Source organism: Sapajus apella, unplaced genomic scaffold, assembly GCF_009761245.1.
Source record: "Sapajus apella isolate SASKATOON/1434 unplaced genomic scaffold, GSC_monkey_1.0 scaffold89, whole genome shotgun sequence".
NCBI classification, from domain to species: domain Eukaryota; kingdom Metazoa; phylum Chordata; class Mammalia; order Primates; family Cebidae; genus Sapajus; species Sapajus apella.
This window is the reverse complement of record NW_022437029.1, coordinates 4,065,350-4,085,397: the sequence shown is the minus strand read 5'-3', so window position 1 is coordinate 4,085,397 and position 20,048 is coordinate 4,065,350. Positions and strand designations below refer to the sequence as shown.

The window sequence follows — 20,048 nt, the reverse complement described above, 5'->3', positions numbered from 1 at the left end:
GCGGAGATCGTGCCACTACACTCCAGCCTAGGTGACAGAGTGGGAATCCATCTAAAAAAAAAAAATGAATTCTGCCATTCCACTGACATGGGAAAGGTGTGACTGAGACATCAAATCACCAAAAGTTACTATGACCTCATTACCACTCCTAAAGGAACCTGATTTTTAATGGGCCTGTGTCATCTGTAGTTGACATAAGTGTGGAGACAATGCTTGGTGGCCGCTGCCCAGTTTCTTTTCAAAGTCTCTGCAGTGCCTCATCCACCCCTACCCAGACCAAGTTCTGCATCTCACAGGCTATAAACCTTCAGGATAGAGATGGAAGCTTTGGGGAAAGGAAATGCTAAGTGGTTGGTGTAGAAAAATAGGAATTGTGGTGTTTTAAGGAGGCAGGGTGGCACAAAACCCCAGAAAGCGTCTGAGCCTCTTCAGCCAGCACCATGCCTGACCCTCCCTGCCCACCACACTCGCTGGTGCTGACACCCAAGGCTTGGTCGGGGAGGCAAGCATTCTCGTTTTTCGCGTTTATAGAGTTGGCACACAGTTAGACACGAGCAGGAAACGGAACACCTCAGGGAGGAAGCTGCAGAGACCACCCAAAACCTGCAGGCTAAATATGAATGTAGGGGAAGATACCTATGCAGAAAGGAATGCCCCAGATACCCCATCAGATGCCCAGTCACTGCTCATTCCGCTGTTAAATTGTCAGAATGTAGCTAGCTATATGCTGATAGGAAGGGAAAAAGGAAAGAGGGGAGATTCCTAAGAGATACACAGGCACAATAAGTACAGATTTGACTGCTATAGACCTTCCCGGGATGGTGGTCACGAGCAAGGCCACCATTAGGTCAGGTCACTCCAGCCTGGGAGATGGAGTGAAACTCCATCTCAAAATTAGTAACAACAAAAAAAGTTAATAGTAGCCTAAAACAGCCGGGCGTGGTGACTCATGCCTGTAATCCCAGCATTATGGGAGTCGGAGGGGGGTGGATCACGAGGTCAAGAGATCGAGACCATCCACACCAACATGGTGAAACCCTGTCTCTACCAAAAATACAAAAATCAGCTGAGTGTGGTGGCGTGCACCTGTAGTCCCAGCTACTCAGGAGGCTGAGGCAGGAGAATTGCTTGAACCCGGGAGGTGGAGGTTTTAGTGAGCCGAGATCGTGCCACTGCACTCCAGCCTGGTGCCTGGTGATAAAGTGAGACTCTGTCTCAAAAAAAAAAAAAACAATGGCCAAGAAAGCTAGAATCAAAGGACATATGGTTTCCTATAAAAACGACAGCTAATAACATATGTCTCCAAGTTGCTTTTCAGAAACCCAGATCCTTACCAAATAGATCCACCAGCATGCAGACCTCAGATAAAGGGAACTGGGGACTGAACTCTGACCACCATGTCTTGCTCTTTTGTTCTACATTTCTTCCTGAGGGGCCTGGAGAAAATTACACCTATAAGCAGAGCTAACATTCTTTTATGCTGACCTTTAAATCCACCTATGACCTTCCCCTCCCCCTACCCTCTTAAACTTTGTCCTGACTTTCTGGATGAAACCAATACAATGCATACATACCCTGTATGTATTGGTTAATGTCTTATTGTCTCTCTAGAATGTATAAAAACCAAGATGTAATACAACTGCCTTGGGCACAAGTTCCCTTGAGACTCTGCCTTGGGCTTTGGTCACTCATATTTGGCTTGGAATACACCTCCTTAAATATTTTACAGAGTCTGACTCTTTTCATTGACACCTGTAAGCCACCAAAGAAGTCAGGATTTAAGCATTAGCTGCCTGGTCCTTCTTGCATGGTGCCCTGCAAATAAACATCTTCCTTTCTTCTGCTGCAAACCATGGTGCAGTCATTTGGTCTTACTGTGCTGGGCAAACGCACCCTAGCTAGGTTCTGTATAGCACTGGTCCTGTCCTTCTTAAAAACATTACAGCTGACTCAACATTAGATGGGTAAGAAATGCTTTATTTTGCTTCCCTGTCAAACTATAAAAAAAGCTACAACTTTGGAAAGTTTGACAGAGTAGGCTGGGAAACACTGATGTCACATTGCAGAAAAATCTAGACTCTGAAATAACACCACGTCCCACCCAACCCAACCCCATCGTAACTGTTTTTTCTTATCTCTGATAGTTGAGTGATTAAGTTAGCAAAAGCAAAAGGATTTTAAAACTGAATGTGCCTCCCAAGAGCTCTCAGTGTACCAGGGCTGATTTGCGGTTTCCTTTTGGCTAGTGTCACAAGCATTTGAGCAATGGCAACCATACTTAGCGAAATGGCTGTTTGGCTTTCAGTTATCAGGCATCTGTGGTAGAATACCTGCTTGACAAACTGCTATATCTGTCTGAAAAGAATGTTTGTGAGAAGAAGAAAGCCTGAATCATGCTCTGCCACATCCAGCTAATGAGGATCTGAGTGAACTCTTTGAAGCTGTGACCGTCTAAGATCGGGTGATGCCAAATATTCATTCCAAGTTACTTCCCCAAACTATGGAGCCAAAACCCCACAATAATCTTTTGTCTTGCTAAGAGGTCCCCCAGAAGAAGGTGGACAACAGTCTGGCCCTACTTGGATCCTTTTCTATAAGGAGCTGAATCATCTAAAGAAAATTTAATATTAAAATATTAATACTTTAATAATACATATATATACATATATTTTGAGATGGCATCTCACTCTGTCACCCAGGCTGGAGTGCAGTGGCACAATCTCAGCTCACTACAACCTCCGCCTCCCGGGTTCAAGCGATCCTCCTGCCTAAGCCTCCCATGTAGCTGGGACTATAAGCACGTGCTACCATGCCTGGCTAATTTTTGTATTTTTAGTAGAGACAGGGTTTCAACATGTTGGCAGGGCTGGTCTCAAACTGTTGACCTCATGATCCACTAGCCTCAGCCTCCCAAAGTGCTGGGATTACAGGCGTGAACCATTGTGCCCAGCCTTAATAATATTAAAAATCAGCCCTGATAAACTGAAAGCTCTTAGGAGGCACATTCATTTTTAAAATTCTCTTGCTTTTGCTAACATAATTGCTCAGCTATCAGAGATAAGGGAAAACAGTTAGGGAGGGGTTGGGTTGGGTGGGACGTGCTGTTATTTCAGAGCCTAGATTTTTCTGCAATATGACATCAGTGTTTCCCAGCCTACTCCATGAAACTTTTTAAAGTTGTAGCTTTTTTATAGTTTTGACAATCAGTGAAGCAAAATATAGAATTTCTTACCCAACTAGTGTTGAGTCAGCTGTGATGTTTTGAAAGGATAGGACCAGTGTTATAAAATAATTAAGATTTATATTGTGTGACAGCAAAAATTATTGTAATGCTGTAGGAGTTATTAAGAAATTATTTTAGGCAGATAGAGAAGAAAAGGGGTCCTTGGAAAGTTGTTTCTTTTAAAGAAACTTTTTTTTTTTTTTTTTTTGAGAGAGTTTTTCTCTTTTTTTCCCCGCTGGAGTGCAGTGGGGTTTTCTTGGCTCACTGCAACCTCCACCTGCCTGGTTCAAGCAATTCTCCTTCCTCAGCTTCCAGAGAAGTTGGAATTACAGGCGCCTGCCACCATGCTTGTCTAACTTTTTGTGTCTTTAGTAGAGATGAGGTTTCACCATGTTGGCCAGGCTGGTCTCGAACTCCTGACCTTGTTATCCGCCCACCTTGGCCTCCCAAAATGCTGGGATTACAGGCGTGAGCCACTGCTGCTGGCCTTCATGTCTTTTAATATGCAACTGGAGTCCAGTTGCATGATCCTGGCTCACTGCAACCTCTGCCTCCCAGGTTCAAGTGGTTCTCCTGCCTCAGCCTCCTGAGTAGCTGAGATTACAGGCATGTGCCACTTCACCTGGCCTGGCTAACTTTTATATTTTTGGAGAGACAGCGTTTAGCCATGTCGCCCAGGCTGGTTTTGAACTCGTGGACTCAAGCGATCCACCCATTTCGGCCTCCCAAAGTGCTGAGATCAAAGGTGTGAACCACCCCACACAGTCTAAAATCTCCTTTTGATGGATCACATTAACTATTTAAGTATGTTTTCTCTAATATATGCTACTTGTCTAAATCAATTTCCAGATTTAGAGAAGTCTATTCAAAGAGAAAAGGATGTCCCCATAGCCTTACAAAGCAAGCAGCAAGATTCGACCTGTAAGAATTTCAGCTAATTAAACTATTAACTATAAAATAAATGCTTAAAATAAGACATGAAAGTGTAACCCAGCAGGTTCACCTTGCCCACTGCCTAGACAGAGCCAATTTATGAAGACAGGGGAGTTGCAATAAAGGAAGAGTAATTCACACAGAGCTGGCTGTGTGGGTGACCAGAGTTTTGCATTCGGGGATCACACTTTTTTTTTGAGGTGGAGTTTCACTCTTGTCGCCCAGGCTGGAGTGCCATGGCACAATCTCAGCTTACTGCAACCTCCCGGGTTCAAGCAATTCTCCTGTCTCAGCCTCCTGGGTAGCTGGGATAACAGGCGCCTGCCACTACACCTGGCTAATTTTCTTTTTTTGTATTTTTAGTAGATGGGGTTTTGCCATATTAGCCAGGCTGGTCTTGAACTCCTGACCTCAGGTGGTCAGCCTGCCTTGGCCTCCCAAAATGCTCAGATTACAGGCGTGAGCCACTGTGCCCAGTGGGATCAGACTTTTTAAGGACAACTTGGTGGGTGGCGAGGAAGCCAGTGAGCCAGGAGTGCTGATTGGTCAGATAGGAGATGAAGTAATAGAGAATTGAAGCTGTCCTCTTGTGCTGAGTAGGTTTCTGGGTGAGGGCCACAAGATCAGATGAGCCAGTATATGGATCTGGGTGGTGCCAGCTGATCCATCCAGTTCAGGGTCTGCAAAATGTCTCAAGCACTTATCTAGAAGTGGTTTAGGGAGTATCAGGATCTTGTAGCCTCCAGCTGCATGACTCCTAAACCATAATTTCTAATCTCGTGGCTGATTTGTTAGTCCTATGGCAGTCTAGTCCCCAAGTAAGAGTCTAGTCCTCCTATGCCTTGGGTTTAGCTCAGGTCTAAACCCCAACGCCCACTCCCCTTCCTGCCTTCATCCTTCTCTACAGGGAGTGGGCAATGTACTCAAGGAAGAACTCTTTTCCCAAACTCAGGGGCTAAGTCATTCAAAGCTCTCTGGTCCCCTGTCTAGTATGTATGGGCAAGGTTATACCATGTTGACTGCTATAACAAATGACTCTCAAACTTCAGTGGCTTTGCACCACAAATGCTTGGTTCTTTCTCACATCAAACTGCAGTAAGTCTTGACAGGAGGGCTCTCGTTTCTGCAGGTCATGTAGAGATCGAGACTCTTCCTATTTTGTGCCTTTTCTAATTCTCAGAGTCCTCTCCATTCAGCAGGCAGATGCAGAAAGAGTAAGGATTGTGGGTAGGAGATGTTTATAAGGCAGACCTGAAATCAGTACAATTATTTTTGCTTACATCCCATTGGCCAAACCTGAGTTTGTTTTGGGAAAGGGCTGTTATCATCCTTGTTTTAACTATAAACTAAGTTCCTCCCAAAGTTAGTTTAGCCTACGCCCAGGAAGGAACAAGGCCAGCTTAAAGGCTAGAAGCAAGATGGAGTGAGTTAGGTTAGATCCCTCAGTGTCTCAGTCATAGTTTTGCAAAAGTGATTTCAAAAGTTCCAAAATAAGAAAAGAGTGACTGTAACATTGACTTGGCATATTGGAAAATGATCAAAGTTCCTGAAGTAAAAATGTAACTGTTGAAATAAAACTCAAAGAACATGTTAAGGATTTACTGAGATACTTGAAGAGAGAGTTTGTAAACTAGAGGAGCTAAGGAAATGATTGAGGATGGCATACAGAGAGATAAGAGACATGGCGAAAATAAGGAGACGATCCAACGTTACCAAATATATCTTTCTGAAAAAAATAAGAAAGGGGATGTCATGGTCACCCAGAGGGAGAAGGGAGCCTCACCCAAAATCTGGTTGATAATTTAAGATTGATGCTGCCACAGACACACATACCAACATGGTACCAAAGACTTATTACTCACCTAAGGAGGCATTCTGGGGAAAGCAGCGTAGACTTCCACTGCTGGCCAAAAGAGTGGCTTGAAAGAACAGGGAAAGGAGACTGACTTGGGATTTTTGTGGTGGTTAGTGGGTGGAGTGAGGCTGCTGAAAGCAGGCCAGGGCCTCCATGCTTCCAATTTCCTGCTGGTACCAAAGGAGGGAGCCTCAGGCTTTGTTATCAGCTTGCCCAAGTGTAGGCAGAAGGGCAAGAGGGTGTTGTGTGCCTTAAAAGTGATTAGTTATTGCTGTTAATTTCTTGCTGTGCCTAATTTATAAATTGAACTTCTTCATAGGTATGTAAATATAGGGGAAAACGTAGTATATATAGGGTTTGAGGCCACGCGTGGATGGCTCATGCCTGGAATCCCAGCACTTTAGGAGGCTGAGGCAGGCAGATTATCTGAGGTCAGGAGTTCAATACCAGTCTGGTCAACATGGTGAAACCCTGTCTCTATTAAAAATATAAAAATTAGCCCAGTGTGGTGATGCATGCCTATAGTCCCAGCTACTTGGGAGGCTGAGGCAGGAGAATCTCTTGAATGCAGGATATGGAGGTTGCAGTGAGCTGAGATCACACCACTGCACTCCAGCCTGGATGACAGAGCAAAACTCCATCTCAAACAAACAAACAAATTATGTATAGGGCAGTTTCTGGCATCAGCGGGGGATCCTGGAACCTATCTCTTGCAGGATAAGAGGGGACTACTGCATCCGTTATTCAAGATGAGAGCCCCCTCCAAAGAAGATGGGAGCCCCAACAGACACTTCAAAACCCTTGTGGCTGTCTCCCTAGGTCAGATTTCCCAGCAGGCATTTAGCTCAGAGTCCAGCATGGCACAGGGTCCTGCACATTGCAAGCATAACCAAAACCCACGTTAGAAAGATCTGTGAGGATGACTGCATTTGCCACCTGGTCCACCAACGTGAATCAAGGAGAAGACACTTGACTTTGTCACCTGGCACCTAATGCCTGTGCCATTGGTGGGAAGTGTGGGCTGGAGATTAAGGAGGTGAGGACGGAAGCTCGCTGAAGAGATGAATCTATGGTTGCAAATATAACTCTTTATGCCAAGGAAAACAGAAAGATCCCTGGTGGGTATGGGTAAGAACTGAGGAAGAGGCAGTTAACTATTAAAGTGTTGGGAAAACAGGCTAGCCATGTGCAGAAAGCAGAAACTGGACCCCTTCCTGACACCTTACACTAAAATTAACTCCAGATGGATTAAATACTTAAACATAAGACCTAACACCATAAAAACCCTAGAAGAAAATCCAGGCAAAACCATTCAGGACATAGGTGTAGGCAAGGACTTCATGACCAAAACACCAAAAGCATTGGCAACAAAAGCCAAAATAGACAAATGGGACCTAATCAAACTCCAAAGCTTCTGCACAGCAAAAGAAACAGTTATTAGAGTGAATCGGCAACCAACAGAATGGGAAAAAATTTTTGCAGTTTACCCATCTTACAAAGGGCTGATATCCAGAATCTAAAAAGAACTAAAACAGATTTACAAGAGAAAAACAAACAAGCCCATTGAAAAGTGGGCGAAGGATATGAGCAGACACTTTACAAAAGAAGACATACATGAGGCCAACAAACATATGAAAAAGTGCTCATCATCACTGGTCATCAGAGAAATGCAAATCAAAACTACATTGAGATACCATCTCACACCAGTTAGAATGGCGATCATTAAAAATTCTGGAGGCAACAGATACCGGAGAGGATGTGGAGAAATAGGAACACTTTTACACTGTTGGTGGGAGCGTAAATTAGTTCAACCATGCCGAAGACAGTGTGGCAATTCCTCAAGGACCTAGAAATAGAAATTCCATTTGACCCAGCAATCCCATTACTGGGTATATATCCAAAGGATTATAAATCGTTCTACTATAAGGACACATGCACATGAAATGTTCATTGCAGCACAGTTTACAATAGCAAAGACCTGGAACCAACCCAAATGCCCATCGATGATAGACTGGACAGGGAAAATGTGGCACATATACACCATGGAATATTATGCAGCCATCAAAAACGATGAGTTTGTGTCCTTTGTAGGGACATGGATGAACCTGGAAACTATCATTCTCAGCAAACTGACACAAGAACAGAAAATTAAGCACTGCATGTTCTCACTCATAGGTGGGTGTTGAATGATGAGAACACATGGCCACAGGGAGGGGAGCATCACACACTGGGGTCTGCTGGGGGAAATAGGGGAGGGACAGCAGGGGGTGGGGAGTTGGGGAGAAATAGCATGGGGGGAAATGCCAGATATAGGTGATGGGGAGGAAGGCAGCAAATCACACTGCCATGTGTGTACCTATGCAACAATCTTGCATGTCCTTCACATGTACCCCAAAACCTGAAATGCAATTAAAAAATTAAATAAATAAAGTATTTTGAATGCTACATACATTTAATGTATAAGGAACACAGTCTAGCTATTTCCCCCTGTGCCAGCCACCTCAGACAAGGCTTTTAATCAATGAAAATATGTACTTAGTACAAACATTTTCAATAAACTACATCCATTGCTTTGCTTTATATTTACATGTTGCCAGGAAAGTTACTTAAGCATCTTTGTTCATTTGCTGTAGCATATGTAAAGATTCAAATAAAAAAATGTGGGGGCAAATGTTCTCAGGATTTGCTGGGGCTGTGTCACAGGCCATGGTCACTTATATTTGGCTCAGAATAAATCTCTCCAAATATTTTACAGAGTTTGACTCTTTTTTTCAAACAAGATCTGACGCTATCCCCAGGTAGAGAGTGTGGGGACTGAATTGAAGGTACACAGCTGGTGTCTGCTACTTTGTGGGAAAAACTCTGTTAACCAAAAATAAAATCTAAGTCCCCCAACCAACTGAATGGACTGCTTTTTTTGGCAAAGGGCCTTCCAAAATTCACCTGAAATTCTAGCTCAGGCTGTAATAAGAAAGGGGAAGGATTAAGAATGCCTACTTATGGTTGGGCACGTGGCTCACGTCTGTAATCCCAGCACTTTGGGAGGCCAAGGCGGGCAGATCACAAGGTCAGGAGTTTGAGACCAGCCTGGGCAACACGGTGAAACCCTATCTCTACTAAAATACAAAAAATTAGCTGGGCGCAGTGGCAGGTGCCTGTAATCCCAGCTACTCAGGAGTCTGAGGCGAGAGAATCACTTGAACCCAGGAGACAGAAGTTGCCAAGATTGTGCCACTGCACTCCAGCCTAGGCAACAGAGAAAGACTCCATCTCCAAAAAAAAAAAAAAAAAAAAAAAAAAGCCTCATTACTCCTCCTCCCTTTAGAATTCAGGCACAACTGATTAGCATTCACTTTAAAACAGAGCTCTTAGGACTGACCAAACAATAAGATGTCAGTATGACAGATAGCAGGCCCTTATTTAAAAAAAAAAATGTGTTCAGCAAACTTCGTGAAGGAAGAAAACTCCACTTGAACTAATCACATACATATTAGAAGGTTTTCACAATATTCTTAAATCTAATTTCTGTACTATTCAAAACAACAGTTAGTTTTTCTCCTAAGGGACTGACAAAAAAAAAAATCAAAAGGCGGGCGTGGTGACTCATGCCTATAATCCCAGCATTTTGGGAGGCTGAGGAAGGCAGATCACTTGAGTTCAGGCATTTGAGACCAGCCTGGGCAACATGGTGAAACCCCATTGCTACAAAAATTACAAAAACAAGCCAGATGTGGTGGTGTGCACCTGTAATCTCATCTACTCAGGAGGCTGATGGGATGGGGTTGGAGAATCATCTGAGCTCTGCAGGTAAAGCTTTCAGTGGGCTATGATGGCACCACTGTACTCCAGCCTAGGCAACAGAGCACTCCCTCGTCAAAAAAAAAAAAAAAAGGTAAAGACCCTGTCTCAAAAAAAAAAAGGTAAACAAAATCACTCATTTTCAAAAAAGGGTTTGTTGCTTCTGGTATCGCTTTAAGTTACTAAAGTTGAGGGAGTCAGAAAGTGGGGGGGGGTGACCCATTTCCCCGTCCTAACCAGCTGGGCCAAACAGCTAAGGATCTGATTGGAGGCACTGCAGGGCCTTGAGCCACATGCTGTGACTTGTTGCATCAAGTCCTCTCCCTGGTCTGTGGGACACTGGGTGGCAGTGCTCTATAGGGTGGCTGGGTCTGAGTCAAGGTCAATGGCACCCAGTCAAGCACTTGTGAACTGAGGGGAGCTGGTACTTGGGAAGGGTCCAGTGATCTGAAGGAGGCAAGAAGAGGAATGAACTTTCTGAGCCAAAGCACCAATGACTGCAGCAGCTTTTTCTATGGTGTCCCTGGCCAATGACATTGGAATACCCAATGACATGGAGCAGGGTGGCCAAAAACATAACCAAAATAATTGAGACTATTCTCCCTCAAACTCTTACCTCTTGTGAAGGAAATAAATTAAAATCTAGAAATTTAGGAGAAAAATAACAAGCATTAGTGCTGCCCTTCATCTTTGCATAATAACCCACCTAATCAATAGGAAGCTAATTGAGTCAAGTATTTTTATATTCATTCACTTAGGCACCTAATGAACACTTATTGAGCTCAACATTTATTGAGCTCCCAACTTGGTCTATACCCAGTGGTAAATGCTATGGGTCCAAAGATAAATAAAACAAAAAATTCCTACTTTAAGGTACTCACTATTGAATAGAGAGACAAGTAAATGAATAGGTTTAATCAAATATGATGTAGGGTATATCAGTTAGCACTTGCTGTGTAACAAACACCTCAAAAGTTAGTGGCTTGAAATAATCATTTTTATTTAACTCACGATTCTGAGGATTAGCTAGACAGTACAACTGATCTCTCTTATTTTATAAATAAAATAAACTGATTTTATTTATTTATTTGTTTATTTATTTTTTGAGATGGAGTTTTGCTCTTGTTGCCCAGGCTGGAGTGCAATGGCACGATCTCGGCTCACTGCAACCTCTGCCTCCCAGGTTCAAGCGATTCTCCTGCCTCAGCCTCCCAAGTAACTGGGATTACAGGCATGAACCACCAGGCCTAGCTAATTTTGTATGTTTAATAGAGAGGATTTCTCCATGTTGGTCAGGCTGGTCTCGAACTTCCAACCTCAGATGAATTGCCTGCTTCAGCCTCCCAAAGTGCTGGGATTACAGGCATGAGTCACCTTGCCTGGCCTTTTTATTGTATTTATTTACCTATTTTGAGACAGGGTTTTTTCTTGTTGCCCAGGCTGGAGTGCAATGGCACAATCTCAGCTCACTGAAACCTCCGCCTCCTGGGTTCAATAGATTCTTCTGCCTCAACCTCCCAAGTAGCTGGGATCACAGGCGTATGCCACCACACCTGGCAATTTTTTTTTTTTTTTTTTTTTTTTTTTTGTATTTTTAGTAGACACAGGTTTTCGCCATGTTGGTCAGTCTGGTCTCGAACTCCTGACCTCAGCAATCCACCTGCCTCGGCCCCCTAAAATATTGGATTATAGGCGTGAGCCACCGAACCTGGCCTATTTATTTATTTATTCTTGGGACAGGATCTTGCTCTGTTGCCCAAGCCAGAGTACAGTGGCATGATCATGGCTCATTGCAGCCTCAATCTCCTCGAGCTCAGGTGATCCTGCCACCTCAGCTTCCTGAGTAGCTGGAACTACAGGTGTGTACCATCATACCTAGATATTTTTGAGTTTTTTGTAGAGTCACGGGTCTCACTATGTTGCCCAGGCTGGTCTTGAACTCCTGGGCTCAAGCTATCTGCCTGCCTCAGCCTCCCAAAGTGCTAGGATTACAGGTATAAACCACCATGCCTGGCCAAATCTGAGATGAAGAGTTTTAAAAACACTTCATCTCATCGAATGACGAAAAACTTCGTAATATAACAAACAAAATTAATTTTCATCTTAAGATGAAAAGCTATGAGCAACTGATGGAACTATATTTCTAAGATGGGATGAAAGGATTAATAGAGATTGCAAGATCAGTTTAGACCAACTCAGAAGCTGCATTAACATTTAGAATAAAAAGTTGGACTTCATCCTTCTCGGCATGCATTTCCCCTGAGTAAAACCCTGCCTATGTTTCTTGTTATTGGGGTAAATCATTCTTTTGTCCTCCAGGCCCACCTTCGACTTCTTATTTTTTATTTTATTGATTTTTTGAGACGGAGTCTTGCTCTATATCCCAGGCTGGAGTGCAATGGCACAATCTCAGCTCACTGCAACCTCCACCTCCCGGTTCAAGAGATTCTCCAGCTTCAGCCTCTTGAGTAGCTCGGATTACAGGTGCCTGCCACCACACCCGGCTAATTTTTGTATTTTTTATAGAGACGGAGTTTCACTATATTGGCCAGGCTGGTCTCAAACTCCTGACTTCACCATCTTGGACTTCTTGAATACGCTCCTGTAGAAAGTGGGGAGTGGGAAAGGGAGGAATATCAAGACCAGGATATAGACCCAATGCTGGTCCTGCCTCGGAATCTGCCCACTTTTTTTTTTTTTCTTTTTTCTGAGATGGAGTCTCACTCTCTTGCTCAGGCTGGAGTGGAGTGCCATGGCGCAATCTCTGCTCACTGCAACCTCCACCTCTGGGGTTCAAGTGATTCTCCTGCCTCAGCCTCCAGCAAGTAGCTTAGATTACAGGTGCCCACCACCACACTGAATAATTTTTTGCATTTTTAGTAGAGACACAGTTTCACCATATTGGCCAGGCTAGTCTCAAACTCTTGACCTCAAGTGATCCACCCGCCTTGGCCTCCCAAAGTGCTGGGATTACAGGTGTGAGCCACTGAGCCTGGGCTTTTTTTTTTTTTTTTTTAACTTTAAAGGATTAAATTAGACATTCTACATGACAGGTGTATATCCTTGACATAACAAAATTGATTTCATTGTGCTTTCAAATTTTCCCACATCCTTATTGAATATTTTGACTGTACTTTATAACCTGCTGAGTTAAGAGTATTGAACAAGGTCTTCATGTCTGGGAAAATTTCAGAAGCATATATTTATAGCTCTGGCTTTTAAGAAAGAAAAAAGACAGAAATCCATGGTATGAATGTCTAGTCAAGGCATTCCATATGGAAATCAATGGTGGGGAGGTAAGTTGGGGAGGAACAGTTCTTTTCCCTGCTAAAATCTCACCATGGACACGGCTGCCTTCCCCTGAGGTCAGCCTGGCTATACTGATAATGCTCACAAAGAATCAAACTGACTCTGAGTGATTACCAACCACAGACATTTTCTTTTTTCCTTTTCTTTTCTTTTTTCTGAGACAGAGTCTCCCTCGCTGGAGTGCAGTGGTTTGATCTTGGCTCACTGCAACCTCTGCCTCCCAGGTTCAAGTGATTCTCCTGCCTCAGCTAGGATTACAGTCACCTGCCACCATCCCCGGCTAATTTTTGTATTTTTAATAGTGACAAGGTTTTACCATGTTTGCCAGGCTGAACTTGAACTCCTGATCTCAGGTGATCTGCCCCACCTTGGCCTCCCAAAGTGCTGGGATTACAGGTGTGAGCCACCACGCCCTGCCAACCACAGACATTTTCACCCTATTTCTTATTTGACCTCACAACAACCCAGTGGAGCAAGCTGGATTGCCTCCAGTCTTCCTAATGAAGAGCTGAGGACCCCAGATGTTGAGCCACCTAATCAAGTTACACGGAGAGCAAACGACTGAAGCCAGGGGTCCTGACTCACAGCTGTGTCATGAGTCACACGAAAATGATTCAGTTATGAGTCAAATCTTGTTTCACTGCCCTTTCTGCTAGGAAGTCTGCTACATGTGGCAGAAGGGAGAGCTGTCACATACAGGATTTGGTATGTCTTCTGTGGATTGTGGATGGTCTGGTAAGGACTCCTTCCCAACTGTCTTACCAAGATCCTGGGACCATGACATCGTCCATGTGAGGTGGTGGTTGAATGTGTAGGATACAGGAAGGTGCAAACTGATACCTGGCGTGTTGCATAAGCCTCCTGAGGCAGCATCCTGGAATAGGTTATAATGAAGGTCATGTGTCCAGGGTTTGAAATGAAAACATTCAGCTGGGCACAGTGGCTCATGCCTGTAATCCCAGCACTTTGGGAGGCCAAGGTGGGTGAATCAACTGAGGTCAGGAGTTTGAGACCAGCCTGGCCAACATGGTGAAACCCGTCTCTACGAAAAATGCAAAAAATTAGCCTGGCGTGGTGGCAGATACCTGTAATCCCAGCTATTTGGGAGGCTGAGGCAGGAGAATTGCTTGAACCTGAGAGGCGGAGATTGCAGTGAGCCAAGATCTCGCCACTGCACTCCAGCCTGGGCAAGAAGGGTGAAACCTCATCTCGAAAAAAAATGTTTGTGTGGCTGTCAAGCTGCAGTCCGTTCAGGTCAAGTGCTGGAGCTGACCAGCAAGGTGCCTCCCAAGCCAAGGAAAGCAAGGCCACCGTGTCCAAGATGAAGTTCAGTCATGTCCAGTTGGCCATGTATAGCAACAAGGCGCTGGACAGGCCGTGCTCCTTTGTGGCACCTCCATGTCTTCCTGCACATCCCTCTGGAGCTCATTCCCAATGAAGTGGTGAAGAAATCCAAGCCCTGGCTTAGGAGGTCTGATTTGGGGGTGATCAGGCTCTCGATCATGAACCAGGTCACACAAGCCCAATCTTAATTTAGAGTGCTGTGCTTTAAATAAGAATTACTAGATTTTAGAATGTCTTTTAATTGTAAGCATTTTTAGATTTGAATCTAAGGCATTACTTTTATGTAAACCAAAAAAGTAGCTGAGACAAGTCTCAAGCAATTTAGAAGTTTATTTTGCCAAGATTGAGCAGGCACCGGGTGACAAGGTGACAAGGCTGTGTCTTTCTCCAAAGATGGTTTTGAGAGCTTCAATATTTCAAGTGGAAAGAGAGGACACTGGGAAAGAGGAAGAATTTTTTTTTAAGGTATGGGTAAATAAGAGGGAAGCAATTGCATTCTTTTGAGTCTTCCATCAGCTGTTCGCATGTGAAAAGAGGGTCGAGAAATAATTGAGGGAATGCGTTCTCTTCCAGAGTCCACAAGGGGGCGTAGTTTCTAGGGCAGGCACTTCCCAGCGGCATGCCTTACCTGCCTTCCCTGAGACATCTCGTCTGGGGGGACTTAAAGGGCTTTGTTTAACTTTTGCGCCTATGGGAAAGGATCAAAGGTCAATCACTCCAGTGGAAGTTTAAAGGAACTCTTTTCAATGGCTAGGAGGCTTGGAGAAGGTGGGAATTCCTCCTAGGTTAAAAGTCCCCTTCTTCCACACCTCCTTGGATTCCATACGTGGGTCCCCTTCCACGACCTTTGCGGAAGCTGCTTTCTCTCTCCTGGTTTCCATCTTCCTAGATTCTCTCACTCAATGTGAGAGGAGCTTTCCTTCCCTGAATTTCCCCCTCTGGGAATCCTTCTCACTCAGTGTGAGAGCAGCTTTTCTTTCTCCTCACTCAGTGTGACAGCTAGCTGTTTCTCTCTCTCCCCCTTCTCCTTTTTTCCCTTTCTCTCTGCCTAAATAAATCACTTTCTGCAAAAACTTTTTGGGTCTGGTATTTACTCCAAGGTGCTCACCATTGCCAGCAAGGTGTCCCCTTTCCCATTCTTGGGTAAGTGAAGGAGAAGAACCTGGGGCACACCTGATCTGAAATGAAATAGGGCTAGTGTCCCTTTCCCCTCTGGCAGCATAATCACTGATGCATCCACCTAGCTCCGTGAATCTGCATTTCTACATAAGACAAAAACCAGAAGGCAGAAGAAACAATCTCAGATATGCCCTTGTCTCAGGTGAGCAGAAGGATGACTTTCTGTTCTGCAACTGTGAAAATCAGCTATCCATTTACACTGTCAGGGTGAAATTCAACAGAACTGTTTTAGGGTAGAGATCTTGGGGCCCACAGGCAATTTCCTAGTGGGCAAATTGTGAGGGAGGTATGTAGCCTTTCATTTTGGAGCTATCTTACTTAGGAACAAAATGGGAGGCAGATTTGTGTGATACAGCTCCCAGCTTGAATTTTCCCTTTGGCTTAGTGAGTTTGGGTCCCAAGATTTATTTTTCCTTAACACTTATAAGGCATAATCCTGTGATAAGCAGGAAGACTCCTATTCTGTATTTTGTGTTCCTTTTGAGTGGAAAGACCCCTGTGTGCAGGCGAGACCAAGAATATGTGGATACCGTGACATCATAAGTCATGATCGTCTATGTTGGTTATTCACACTGGGGTGGTGCTGGCATTTAATCATGCAGTGCCTCTAAAGGAGCCTTCAGTAAGGTTTTGCTCATCTAAATCCATCTGGACTTAGCCTCCAGAGCTCTGGGAGACAACAGAGTCTTGCTTGTTGTCGATGTCCCAGTCATTGCCTCTGGTCGCTGTCTGACTCAGGATGTGTGACCATTTTTCAGTTTTGTCTGGCACCTGGCTCTTAAAGTCTTCTAAATATATAATAAATACAATATGGCTTATCATCACAGCAACAATGCAAGGCATTTTCATTTGATTGGATTCCTGCTCAGTGTCTCCCAGTTGAAGACCAAAAAAATTGGGGGCTGGGAAAAATACATCAGGATCTTCCAAAACCTAGAACAGGGCTATTGTCACCACGTGAGAAAGTCACCAAAGTTCTCTGTGAACACCGTTGTTGGCTCAAACTTATACAAGGACAGAGGCCTGCTTTGTCTGTTTTGTTTCTTTCTTTTAGTTTTGCTGAGACAGAATTTCACTCTGTCACCTAGGATGGAGTGCAGTAGCAAAATATCAACTCACTGCAACCTCTGCCTAGCTGGGATTACAGGTGCTCGCCACTATACCTGGCTAATTTTTGTGTTTTAGTAGAGATGTGGTTTCACCGTGTTGGCCAGGATGATCTTGAACTCCTGACCTCAAGTAATCCACCTGCCTCAGCCTCCCAAAGTGCTGGGATTTCAGGAGTGAGCCTCTGTGCCCGGCCTTGTCTAGGATTTTTGAAAGTCTTGAATCCACTCTGTGGTAGTGAACACAGGCTGCTTTGTCATGTCAAATTATTTTAGAAGCCTCACAAATGATTAAGATTCCATTATTGAGCCCTGGGAAATGAGCACAAAAGCTTTGTTATGACTTAAAATATCAAGATGAGTCATGGTAGGATGGAAGGAAGGAAGGTAGAGATTCAGAAATTGTTACTGTAAAGTCAGTCTCCAAATATGGCTCAGATCTCATCGTATTCAGCTGTTCATCACCAGCATCAGTCTCTTGTTAACTGACTTCCCTAGACTCTCAAGGACCGCATTTATCACAGCAAGAATGAGCACGGATAGATCCTGACTCCCCTTGACGATGATGGTTTTGGGGTATGGAGTGGGACTTTTCTTATTTAGAGATTGGCATGTGAAGCCTAAACAAAGGTCAGAGGTGAAATAAACTCACATTCTCAATAAATGATGGGTTGAGGCCGGACACCTCCATTGGACTTTCTAAAATGTGGGTGAATTCTTTGCACCTTATTAATTAGATGTCTGCTGACATGGGAGATGAGCAGGTTTGCCCTGTGCCACCCTGAGCAGGGAACGGGAGCAGCCTGCATGGTCATCATCTGATTGGTAAGGAAAGAGCAGTTTTTCAGAAGCCTGGAAATCACCTGGTTTGAATCCCTCTGTCTGGTGCCTTCAAAGAGGGCGGCATGGTCTCTGGGAGGGTCTCTGGCACTTGAGGGGCACCACAGCTTCTGCTGGAGTGAGGAGTGGAGTGGAGGAAGAAGGGGAGCCAGCTCCTGGGGGGCTGTGCAGTGGGATGCTCACTACACCCCACTGAGGAAACTGCAGGTGTGCTGTTTCCTAAAGAGGAACAAGGCCAGGCTGGGAACTACTGGCAGGAAAAGCAGTAGAGGACACCAACTGTGGAAGACCAGGTAAGAAGTGTCCACCCCTTCTCTTCCATTGTCCTTCCCAGGCCCCAACATCAGAGGAGTTAGGCTCTGACAGGGAGGAAGTGGTGGTATCCCAGAGCTAGGCCACCTTCTCCCCTTTCCTGAGGCACCTCCTCAACCCTGCGCTGGGAAAGGGAGGGTGTTTCGGGCTGAATTGTATCCCCCTCAATTCACATGTTGAAGTCCTAACCTCCATATGTCTGAATGTGACTATATTTGGAGATAAGGCCTTTAAAGAAGTAATTCAGGTTACATGACATCATTAGGGTGGGCCCTAATCCAATGTGACTTGTGTCCTTAGAAGAAGAGGCATCAGGGGACAGACACACACAAAGGCAAGGCCACGGAAAGAGAGGGAGAAGGCAGCATCTACAAGCCCAGGAGAGAGGCCTCAGAAGGCCCCAACCCTGCTAACACCTTGATCTTGGGCTTCCAGCCTTCAGAAGTGAGAAACCAATTTTCTCTTCTTTAAGGCACCCCGTCTGGGGCTCTTTGTTATGGCAGCTCTCACAAACTAATGCAGAGGGGATGAGATTTAAATTAGTTGGGCAAGAATTTTCGTTTGTTTGTTTTGTTTTTGTTTTTGAGATGGAGCTTGCTCTGTCACCAGGCTGGAGTGCTGTGGCGCGATCTCAGTTCACTACAACCTCTGCCTCCCAGGTTCAGGTGATTCTCCAGCATCAGCCTCCCGAGTAGCTGGGACTATAGGCATGAGCCACTGTGCACGGCCCAAACCACTGTTTTTCACCATGATCAGACCATTGTAACATCGCGTGTGTGTGTTTCTTTCCATGTTGTATTATTTTATAAGCTAAACTTTCTGAAGTCTTAATTCCTTTGCAAGCAGTCACATGTTTTGCTTTATTTTGATTCTAAAGTCAAAATGTAATATAGCTTCGCAAGTCAATTTGTACCAGTGAAGATTCCTCTTTCCTACCCCTGTGCCCACTGCTCTTAAGGAGAAGCAGGTTCAATTGTTATTAAATCTCAGGACATGTTTGGGAGACTGAAAGACCTGGGTATCAGGCTATATTAGTCCATTTTCACACTGCTATAAAGATACTGCCCAAGACTGGGTAATTTATAGTGAAAGAAGTTTAATTGACTCACAGTTCCACATGGCTGGGGAGGCCTCAGGAAGCTTACAATCATGGCAGAAGGCAAAGGGGAAGTAAGGACATTCTTCACATAGTGGCAAGAGACAAAGAGCGAGGAGAAAAGGGGGAAGAGCCCCTTATAAAACCATCAAATCTTGTGAGAACTCACTATACAGAACAGCTTGGGGGAAACTGCCCACATGATCCAAGCACCTCCAACCAGGTCTCTCTCTAGTCACATGGGGATTATGGGGATCACAATTCAAGATGACATTTGGGTGGGGACAAGCCAAACCATATCACAGATCTAATCTACTTTGTTCCTTTCAGAATATTTTTCTCTAATGGCCAAATTTCCATTAAATAAAATGAATAAAATGTTACGAATAAAACATAATGGATATGCTTAAAGAACTTTTTGGCTAGCTGAGAAAACATTTACGAATATAACTAACTGAATAAACTCCAATCTCCCCATCCCAAATGTACACTGCTTGACAAATTTATGTGCAGTCTTGTTTGAGCAAAATCCATAAGAGTTTGGAGCAAACTTCAGTCCCTTGCTCAACTATTACTCATTCTCTCAAATCTACCATGGAAGCAGCTCAGATGCAGAAGACCTGAATGCTTATTCAGGAGCATGAAGGTACGTTGCTGTAAATCTAAATACATGAGAATGGCACACCATGAAATATTCTCCCATGCTAGGAGTGTGCTCCCGTCGTAGCAAGCAGCAAACCCAAGCATTCTGAGTCTCATTGATTTCTTGACCTTGCCCAATCTTGCAAGAATGTGCTAAGGAATTATGAAGTGTTCAAAAATGAGGCAAATGAGAATCAACAAAGCTGCTGCATTTGTAAACTTGAGAGAAACTTTTTTTTTTCTTTTTGAGATGGAGTTTTGCTCTTGTTGCCTAGGTTGGAGTGCAGTGGCATGATCTCGGCTCACTGCAACCTCCACCTCTCGGTTCAAGTGATTCTCCTGCCTCAGCCTTTCAAGTAGCTAGGATTATAGGCGTGCACCACTATGATGCCCAGCTAATTTTGTATTTTT

General features: G+C 44.3%; 1 long non-coding RNA gene across 1 annotated transcript; it reads left to right on the top strand.

Annotated features, from left to right (window-relative positions):
* Positions 1–383: 383 nt before the first annotated feature.
* Positions 384–19,272, top strand: LOC116534784. Its single transcript, XR_004261873.1, has 3 exons — positions 384–394; positions 2,552–2,557; positions 19,115–19,272. It is a non-coding gene; the product is annotated as an uncharacterized LOC116534784 (long non-coding RNA).
* Positions 19,273–20,048: the final 776 nt, after the last annotated feature.